The 10,725-nt window shown below is 31.9% G+C and overlaps 1 long non-coding RNA gene across 1 annotated transcript; it reads left to right on the top strand.

Moving 5' to 3' along the window:
* The first annotated feature begins 9,656 nt into the window (after positions 1–9,656).
* LOC139987485 (uncharacterized) lies at positions 9,657–10,725 on the top strand. Its single transcript, XR_011799865.1, has 2 exons — positions 9,657–9,823; positions 9,918–10,725. It is a non-coding gene; the product is annotated as an uncharacterized lncRNA (long non-coding RNA).

The following is a 10,725-nucleotide window of genomic DNA, read 5'->3' as shown; positions in this document are numbered from 1 at the left end:
GTTATTCAATGTAAATTCGATATATAATGTACGATTAGTACTACACCAATGTGTTATGATTGTATCATTCCTCTTGAATGACTTCTCGGGTGACGTATTAAATATGAAGTACTGACGTCAATAATAGTTGCATGGCAGTCGTGTTGGGGATTTCCATGAATTACATCTCATTCTGCAAGTATATTTCCTATTTTTTCTACAAAATTGCTATTGGTATCGCGGTCACAACCATAATAACACCGTAATATTGTAATTGATTCACTGAATTAAAACGTAATGTACAATTTAGGTGAATCAAAACAATTCTAAGTACAGTTGCAATCATATAATGTTTGATAGTTAAACGTACATTTAATACTTTTTATTACACTAAATATAGAATTAGAAAAATCGAAGCTTGCAATATATTGTAATAAATTGATATTTTAAAAGATATTATTAATGACAGTAATTAAATACATGTTTAATGTACATTTTTAATTTAATAATTAATTGACTGTTTTTTTCTTTTTTTTTTTTTAATTAGACAACGAATGTTGTGGCGAATAAGTGACAAACATTGTTAGGTTCTACGTCATGATTCAGAAGAAATTTAAATTTATATCTCTTGTAATGTTAATCTTTGAATAAAGAAGAATATTTTCCTATGTATTATGTAAATTTTACGAGTAAGATGAGTTATAGTTCGTTGTCCTGCAATGTTCAAATGGTACGTAATGTTATACTGTGACATAAATCAAGAAACTATGTACTCGATTGTCGCAAAAATTCGCAGAAGAAACACACACCTTGGAAAGATGATTCATAGATTTATTCAAACAAGTTTAATGTATTCTTTCGCTTGAATTATGTAATAGTATTTCCGCAGTCACAAACGTAAATAGTACTTACATAGATTGCAAGCGGAATTTTCTTACTTTCATTAATACTACTTATTGACATTAAAAAAATATATATATATATAAAACTTCTCCTGTCATAGATATTTATGTTAATTTAATCAGTTTCGATTCGATGAGCCTAAATCACAGTTGATTATGCAATCGTATAAAATTTAAATTTGCCGAAATGTATACATAGAATACACGTATACCAAAATATATTGACGTAACTACAATATTATCTTCTTTATATGTTTTACCAAGAAGATTTAGAAGTTGAAAGAAACATTATTAGTTAAGCTAATTATAAGCATATTTAAAAGAAAAAGAGAAGCTATACTTTAGTAGCAAGAATTGATCTTCTATTTAACAATTACGACACAATCAAATAATTTGCATTCTATGAATGATTTTAAATTCACATAAATAAATGCACCGCATACTTACGGATAATGCATATTTATCATACTTACGGATGTATGGATTACAATAAGGAAAAATATTCGCGCGAGGAAATACTGTCCGAGAGAAAAGAATGATTCATCTGTTTAAATATGCCTCGGTCTCACTGCACTTTTTTTTTTTACAGACGATTCAATGCATTGGGTTTCTGAATAGCATACAAGGTAAAAGAGTGGACCACAAAGAAAAATCTGGAATTCATCAATTGGCTGTCCGTAGCAAATGGAAAATTACTCTGTCGTTTATAGGTTTTCGTGGTCAAGTGGCTACAAAAGTTAAATAGAAACTGGTTACGTTGAAGACCAGGTTGAATTGCAGTTCAGAAAATTAAACGGATCTGAAATAATGCCTTTTTTATCGTGTTTGACATGCATCAAATCATTTCATTTTAACCGGCCTGTTCTGTGCCACCTGTAGTTAAGAGGAAAAGCAATCGGATTATTCCGAAATAACAGTATCTATATGTAGCTTTCGACCATTTAAATATTCTCAAAGCTTGAAACATTTTGTAATTCTGTCATTAATTAGAAATTAATACTACAGATATGAAAAATAATTTCCTTTGCTTTGATACATATTGCACCAAAAAATATTCTCTCTAAATTTCTATGAATACGTAGTGTTGTAAATTTTTTGGTCTATTATATTAAATCTAAAATAAAAATCGAGAAAGCTGACGAAGATAGGAATTGATGAAAAAGATGCAGATAATAAAATCTAAGAAAAGATTATATTATAGAAAGCAGTACATTCCATGATACTTATTTATTCATATATTCTATGGTGCTAATGGTCGATAAATATGTTAATATTTTTTTTACAAGTCAACGTTTGACGTGTCCTTTTAAGAAAACGTGATGGAACATTATTACTTATTCTTGCATGCATTGAATTTAAAAAAATAAGTTTCCAAACAAGCACTAAAAGGAAAATCTCGTTGAAATATACGTACATACATATTTACTTAAGCAAGCATATTTGCTTAAGTCTTTCTGCACATACGATATTCCACGAGTAAAAGATTACTCAATTCACACCATGACGGGTTTTCACATTTTTCTTATTTTGGATTCAATAAGATTGCATTTAAAAATCAATATTTACTATGAACGTATGATGTAAGTAGAGCATAAAAACAAATATCGATCCGATGTAGAAATTCGTAGTAAGCTGTCGATAATTGAGCTGTATCCCGTTTATGAACGTTTTGTAGCAATGCTTGCTGCGCTGTAATCAACACTCGATGCGGATCAAAAGTTAATCACCGTGAGATACTGCTCGTAAGCATTTAATCGTCGCGAATTCTGGCGTTGCAGTTCTCGCTGTAAGCGCGTTTTTAATTGCGATTTGATTACACTACCTGCAAAAATTGCTAACTGAATGCCACGGAGCACAGTTTATTAAAAGTTGTATCGATAGATAATATCTCTTGGAAATGTGATGGATCTAACAAGAGAAAAACTATTTAATGTTTAATCAGTCATACGCTAAAATGAATATGATTGTGTTCTAAAAGGAAAAAGTGCAGTGTTGGGATTAAATGTTTGAATCGGGAGTGATAAAAATCGAACAAACTACAGTTGATGAAGTTTATTCTCCAAATTATTGAATTATAACTTTATCTGTTTGTAAATTGAAAAATACACATTATTTTTTATTGTTTTCATAATCTAAAAATAGATACTGTAGCTCAGCAACGTCATCATTCATTAAACATCTGACATACAATTTACATACCTACATGTCAACGAATACGTAAGATATTGTTGACGCAAGATATTTATAGTTTTATGCATTATGTGGCAATAAGCTAAGTATACTTCAATGGAAAATAACAACGATATGCAATGTCATTCGAAGATATTCATAAAATTTTTATTAAATTTTAATATTGAGTTCAACATATTCTAGATACTCAGCAAACTCGATATTTCGTTGCGATCATTTCGCCATAGACAGAAATTACGTTAATAAAGACAATCAATCGTGATTATCAATTTAATCCTACACTGACCCCCCTCGCCGAATTCTTATCAGAGATATTTCAATCAATTTAATTAAATTTGATCTCGTTAAGAGTCAAATCACTCGATGGATACATATCGTATATTATTTTCCATTATGATTTAGATATTTGAAGTTTCCATTTCTCGTGAACGATATGACTATCGTGTAAATAATACCCAGCTCCTTGGAATAAAATGAAACCGTCACTCCCCGGTAAGAAGATATTTTACCGAATTCGTTAATACCAGAAGTGTTTTTTATGGACATCATTTATCTTAATAATCCTTGAGCTTAAGGGCGCAATTAATCAGCCATTGAGGTCATGAATAATTCATTCGGTAGGAAAAGGAGACCCTCCCCGAAAATATTCCACCGTAACCGATCTTAATTCGTGCCATCCACCCACTGCCATTTAATTCAACCACTTTCATTGGCAGGCGTGAGCATTCTCCGTCGTTGCACTTCGTTCCGTTTAAGTTCAAATTGATAATAGTTCGGTTCACCGGTTACATTACGTGACTTCACCCTCTCACGAGGAAATAATCGGCAACTCGTTCACGCCAGGAAAAAGGAAGAGTCGCTGGAAATGTCACGAGAAATATGTGGAAAGTGTTGAACGGACGGTAAAATAATACAGACAAATAAAACACGTACTAAACATCCATAAGTATTTAGGGTAGCTTCTGATATTTAATCATTTATTTAATAAATGTAATACGTTTATTTTCTGGGCCCACTTACGCAGTTATTAATACGAGATACAAGTTATTAATATTAAGGAGATCTCTTCTATCGCAGTAACAAATTTTGATAGTAAAAAAATTAAATTTTATATATCATCAGTCATTTGATTATGAAAGGGAAGTCTATAATCTACGATGTGTAAATTTACTAATATTATTAACTAATAAATTACTGTGTTATCTCTGGACTGTAAATTTTTATGCAAATTCATATTATGAACATAAATAATGAAATGAATTCTACATAGTGATTTCTTTTGTCCGTTAAATATTATAATCTTCATTTTACTTTGGACATGTCGTACGCTTTTGCACATTATATTTATTCTGTACATTCTTACATTTTTAAATTCCTCATAAATGGATACACACAAGTAGCGTAGTTATTTCGACCGCGTTACATGTGCATTATAATGTAAAATATTAAGTAAAGTAAAATTTACTGAAGTTTTGCAATAAATTTAACGAGTTTTCTAATATTTATCACATTATAATAAATATGATTTTCAGTTCGTGTAAATAGGAAAATGCAATTAATACGATTTATTTCGATTATACACAATCCAATGGTATAAGATAAATATTATAGATACAGTTTAAATTTATTAAATCTTTGGTGTTCCTAGTTAAATGAGAAGACGATCGAGCGTTTCTTAAAAATAATGAGATCTCATAATGATATTCATATAATTATTGATTGTACATGTTTTGGGCGGTTTTAAATGAGAAAAAAGGAGATGAAGTTTTAATGAATTTATTCCAACATTGTAAGGGTATAAAAGGGAATGAGAGAGAAAGTAATTAAAATAGTGATTTATAAGCAGATTTGTAAACTCCGATTTATCAAGATTGCTGAAGTTATGAGAAAGTAGATTCTTACGAAAGTAGTAAAAGTAAGAAATATTGTCTAATTTTCTAGTGTCGATTTTCTTCACCCTGAAATCTAATACGTGAGTGGACATAAAGATTCTAAGAAATATATTTTTCCTTATATAAAAAAATATGCATATTATAACATAAATACTATGGACGTAACAGAGGAACTATACATATAGTATGGTAAATATTCATATAGGAAAGTTTCAAGTCATTCCTAGAATTTCCTTGCATATATACTTTAAAAAACAAGTCTACTAAATGTCGATCTAAAAACAAGGCTGGTGCAATTACAGTAATCATATCACATCCATTTAACCTAGTATCGTTTTCTTCAACTAACACTTTGAACACTTGAATCACAAATTACACAACTTGCAATAATGACCGCTTACACGTTATCTCTGTTCTTTTCTCACTAGATAAACAATAAATTACTACATATTTAAGTAATATCGACAGCGTTTATAATTAATACATAAATATGTTTCCCAGTTAGAGAAATTTGTTTTTATAAAATTCTTATAAAGTTCTTAGCTACTAAATTTATACCTTCAATTAATGCCAAATTAAGAGACGTCAGTTCCACAAGTTTAGAGTGATTAGTGTGATAATTGCAAGAAATGACTCACAGCTAGTTGATTCACTGAGAAAAACGTGACGCGTACATCCCGCAATCCGTTCGCATCGATTAACCCAGTTCGCGCGTAAGATGCTGATCTATCAGGATCACTTGATTTACCTTAGGTTAGTGATTTATGAAGGTGTTATCCAACGAGATTTTGGACGGTACTTTAAAGCTGCACAGTGTGCTCGTCCCTTCACCCTTTGAAAACAGGCTGGCCCGTTTAGCCTGGTATTTTTCACTTACCTTATCCTTAGCAAAAACCGAGATTTAGAGAGCACCTGACCGAAGATGCATAGTGTACACTTTAAAATTCTGAATAGTTGTTCCATCGTGCTAGTAAAAGTGAAAAGTAAAATTATGCTCAGTCGCGGTGAGAAGATTGTGAAAATTTCGAATCGTGAAACTACGTGAAACACGATTGTTGAAATTTTATCGAGTCACATTTTAACTTTAATGATGTTATAATGTGTTTCATCGCAAATAATATTTGCAATTATGATTAATCAAAATTTTTTAACAACGTAAAACTACTCGGACATACCGTAAAGTATAGTGTTATATATTTCACATCATCAAATGCAATCAACGCTGTGTGTAGTATTAATGTTTTTAACATAACGATATTAGTAAAATTTTCTAGACACGCAGAAATACAGAAAATCTTGAGAATAAAGGTATAATTACTTTTTACATCGTTCATTCCAATTTCTTGGTTAGTTTATCACACTATCAAAGGATCAATTACAATCGGTAATTTATGTATTATTCATATCGTGTGCACACAACATTATGTTCTGATTATTAATCAACACTTCTCCTAAATTATGTATCTATGAATAAACATTTCCCAGGAATTTATTAGAAATTAGTCAATCTCGGAAACTAGTCACGATTCCTTGCTCATGGAAAGTACCAACTATAATAACCTTGATAATGTCGAAATTATTCATTTCCACGTCAATACATGAACAACTCGTTGACGTGTTATATGAATCAACTAATTGGTAGATCTTGGTAAAAGAACATTTATCTGGAATTATATACTTGAAATTTTCTTCCGATAAATCCTTGACATGGTCTTTCAACTAGTCACCACCAATCGTAAAAGTGTACCCAAACTGTATGTACGAATAATTTTAATTAAAATTATACGATAAAGATAGTATAATTATATACATATAACGTTTTAACTCCAACGAAAATAAACGTTAATTTTATTGAAAGCACCTACATGTTCTTAGCAATTGCAAGAAACTTTTAGCGTTGAAAGTATTGATTTTCCAATCAATGTTACCTAAATGCTTTTCCACCATCTTAGCATTTACCATAAATCCTTACTTGTCTTAAATTCTTCTTCTTAATGCTCTATATAGGATAATAGTGAGCGGATAAAATTTTTAACACTTCTCTATAACGTCTTACATGAATGTTTCGCCTTCAAATTTTAAACATAGATGCTTCTTCTCAGCATCTTTGGAACGATGGTGCATATTCTCTCTGCAGGTTGCCTAATGTAAAATTAAAAAGTGCTGTATCACTGGCAGCGCGCTGCAGCGTTGCACGCTTATCATCAACGCGCTTCGAAGGCGGCAAGATTCATTAACATAATTAAAACGGTGGCGAAACGGAATGAAACGGAGGTGGCAATGCATATGAATAGTTTACGGCCTTATTATTAATGTTGATGCCATTAATCTATCCACGTGGCGTGCCACGGGAATCGCAAGGTACGCGGCTTCTATTCGAAACGAGAATCACACCGCATACCTTAGCCTGAAATTAATTTCTACGCTATTTTCGTTGCTCTTGAATGACAGTTGACGTCTAAAGTAAATGATTAATTCTGAAATGCCGGTATCAAATTCGAATCTTGTTAATCGAATTCTGTTTGAACGTAATTCCATATATATCACGTTCTGTTACATTAATTTAATTCGAAATTCGTGACAAGAAAAGGAAAAATAGAAACTAGTGGATTGTTGTAAAATTAAAATTCCAATATAGTGTAAGCTAACACATTTTTGTACAGCTGGCGTTTTATTAAGTGACGTTCGTCGCTTCTTTCTGTAACTTTTCAACAATTATTTACGTAGTTTGATAATTACATTTTTAAGAAAGAGTTTTTTCCAAATAGCTTTTACATGCCTTTATGCCATTTCTTATCATTAATAGATGAAATATTGTGTTTGATGAATGAAACACAAGACACGTTGTTTGCAGAATTAAAGTTATCATACTTTATGACACGTTTTTAAGAATTTTTCCTTTTATTTCGTGAATGTAACTTATAAAAATAATATTTCCTCTAATTCAACATTTTATTACTTGACAGAAGTTCGTGTCAAGTAATCTTCTATTTTTAGCGAATACACAACAGAAACACTATGATCTTTCCGAATAATCCAATATTTAAATATTCGTTTATAAATGACCTCGAAACGTGTTCCTATATATAAAAAATGTTGTTATTTAAATATATCAAATAACTGTGAAACTTGTGCAAAAATCTATCACATCAATAGAACAGTTTCATACAAAGTAACATGTAGAATTATTAATACGAGTAGTTCACGGAACTTTTTCTTGCGTTTTTCGAGACCAGCAATAGAAGTCACTTTATGGTAGCAACGGATAGTTTCAGAAAAATACGTGGTCTCTTCCTGTCTGTATGGCGCGTGCCTATGATGTCGATATTGGGTTCTGTTACGAAACGGCTGTTGTTTTCAATTTAAAAAAGTTCTGCGCGTGCTTTTGGTATACAGGTTTCCGTATTCGTACTTTTTATCTGACAAACTATGTGCTACCTGCCGAAAAAAATTTTCATTTAACATCGTATTCAAGTTACTCGCTCTCTTTTATGACGTTGCAAGATGCAGACACGTTGCAAAATAACTATACGTGCAATTAAACGTGAGATATTCTCAAATTTATTAATTACCATAATTAGATATTATATAGGCAATTATTTGATTATCAGGATTCTGTAAAAATATTACTTTCTATCGGTCTAAATCACATTGTTTTTAATTGTTTATTTCCTATGTCACTTTTAATACAAATTTGATACAATCATTATCTTTGACAAAAATTTAATAATGATTGACAAAGAACTGAACATAAATAAATGAGAATTCATTATCAATCCTATCTAGAAGGAAATGCAGAAATATAATATTCAAACGAAATATTGACCTTAAGCGAGTCGTGTAGAGGAAAATTTGCTCATAGATTATTCCACTTTTCCTCTCTACGGCTAAAGAGTCCTATAAACTGTATAAACGAAAAAATTTTCCAAAGAAGCCATTTCACTTGGAGAATGTCATAAAAAAAAGGAGGAAAAGAGCCATAGAACTGATTCCTTCAACTAAGAAAACAGCAGCACATTTTCTTCTTCGATATCACGTAGATATTGAGAGAGAATGGTAAAGCTCGTGGATAAACGAACCTCGTGGTTTCGTTTAATTTTCAAGCAGCTCCGGATAAATCTCGGCGGTAATAGCAGATAAGGACGTTTATGCTTTCGAGAATGAATTACAGCTGGCATTTATTACGGAGCATGCCAGGGTGTGTATTATGCATAGATGTGTACGCATATATGTATGTATGTCCTTATTAGCGTCTAGTACGGACCGCATAACTCGCTTGGCATCGATTATTACTTACGGCCCACAGTAAATTATCCGCAAAGCACCAACGCAGGAACTTCGAAAGACAATCTCGATAATTTCGCTGACTTATCGTTACTCCCGCGGACTCGCTCGACGTGTACACGCGTGCACCTATTTTGCATACGATGTCTCTACACAGTTTGTTGATTACCAACGAGTTACGGGATAATGTACACTTATGTCGTGTCTACACTCCCTCAATGTTGGATTAGAGTTCAATTTGTGGATTATACTGTGAGCAAGAAGATAGCAACCGGTTGGTTATGGTCCTAGTCAGATTATTTTATCGCAATCAAACTCGATAAATCTTCACTAATGGTTAAATCCAGCTGTACAGCAGACGTGCGGGAGTAAAACACAAATACATAATCTTATGATTGGTGATCGAACAACATTTAGAAAATTAAACGCTATTTACGTTGGAAAGGTGATTCAACAGTGATCGAAAGATGTTTCTCCATGGTTTATCAATTAACGACGAATTACCAGATAATATTCACTTACATCGCTTCTACGAATCCTTGACGTTGGATTAGAATTCAATTTGTGGATCGTACTGTAAGTAAGGAGATAGTACTGGATGGTTATAACTCTAGACAGATTGTTTTATCTTAATTGAACTCGATAAATCTTCACTAACGGTTAAATCCAGCTACACGGTATATCTGTGGAAGTAAAAGACGTACACGTAACTTTCTGATTGGTGATCTAACCGCATTTAGAAAAGTAAACGCGACACGATTCACGTTGGATAGATGATTAGAAGTCTAGTGGAAGTGGAAACAATGGGACGGAGCAAATTGCCTTTTGCTGACGAATAGAAAGCCGAGATTTCTTAATGGTGGACAAAGTTGCTTGAGAGGTAACGTCGCACGATTTCGTTGAATGTCAATGCGTTCGTTAGGCTGGAATTTTGCGGGCACGCGGTTGATTGTGTTTAAGCAACGAACAGTGGCGAAGTGTTTCGTTCAAGTTCTATCATTTCGAGAGTTTTCCTGGAGTAATTCTGCGCACTGCCTCGAATCTCCGAATGTTGGATCGACCAACCGAGGATATGTTAATGAGTGTTTGATTTAAGAGATTGCAATTTTTAATGCGAAGTTCAGAATTGGACTGTGGAAAATTAAAATATAAAGATTATATTATTTATTTCGTTATATTCAAATTTAGATTTATTTAGTTATGATTAAGTTTAATGTTATTATTACGAGCAGAAATGTCTGTATTTTCTTGTTTCTACACAGTAATGGGTATCTACGTCGATATCAGTATCTATATGAAAAGACTTTATTACGTTTTTATGAATGTAAGCAATAACATGTTACTTATGTGGAACACGGTTCTGTATTATTATCGCTTCAACTATAATGTTATTTTGGGTCTATGTAAAATATTACTATATTTCAGAAATGCAAATCTATATTTGAGAAAATAAAGTCCTAGAGCCGTCTTAAAATGTA

Source organism: Bombus fervidus, chromosome 5 (assembly GCF_041682495.2).
Source record: "Bombus fervidus isolate BK054 chromosome 5, iyBomFerv1, whole genome shotgun sequence".
Classification (NCBI taxonomy): Eukaryota; Metazoa; Arthropoda; class Insecta; order Hymenoptera; family Apidae; genus Bombus; species Bombus fervidus.
The sequence above is the reverse complement of the archived record's forward strand: the minus strand, read 5'-3'. Positions and strand labels throughout refer to the sequence as shown.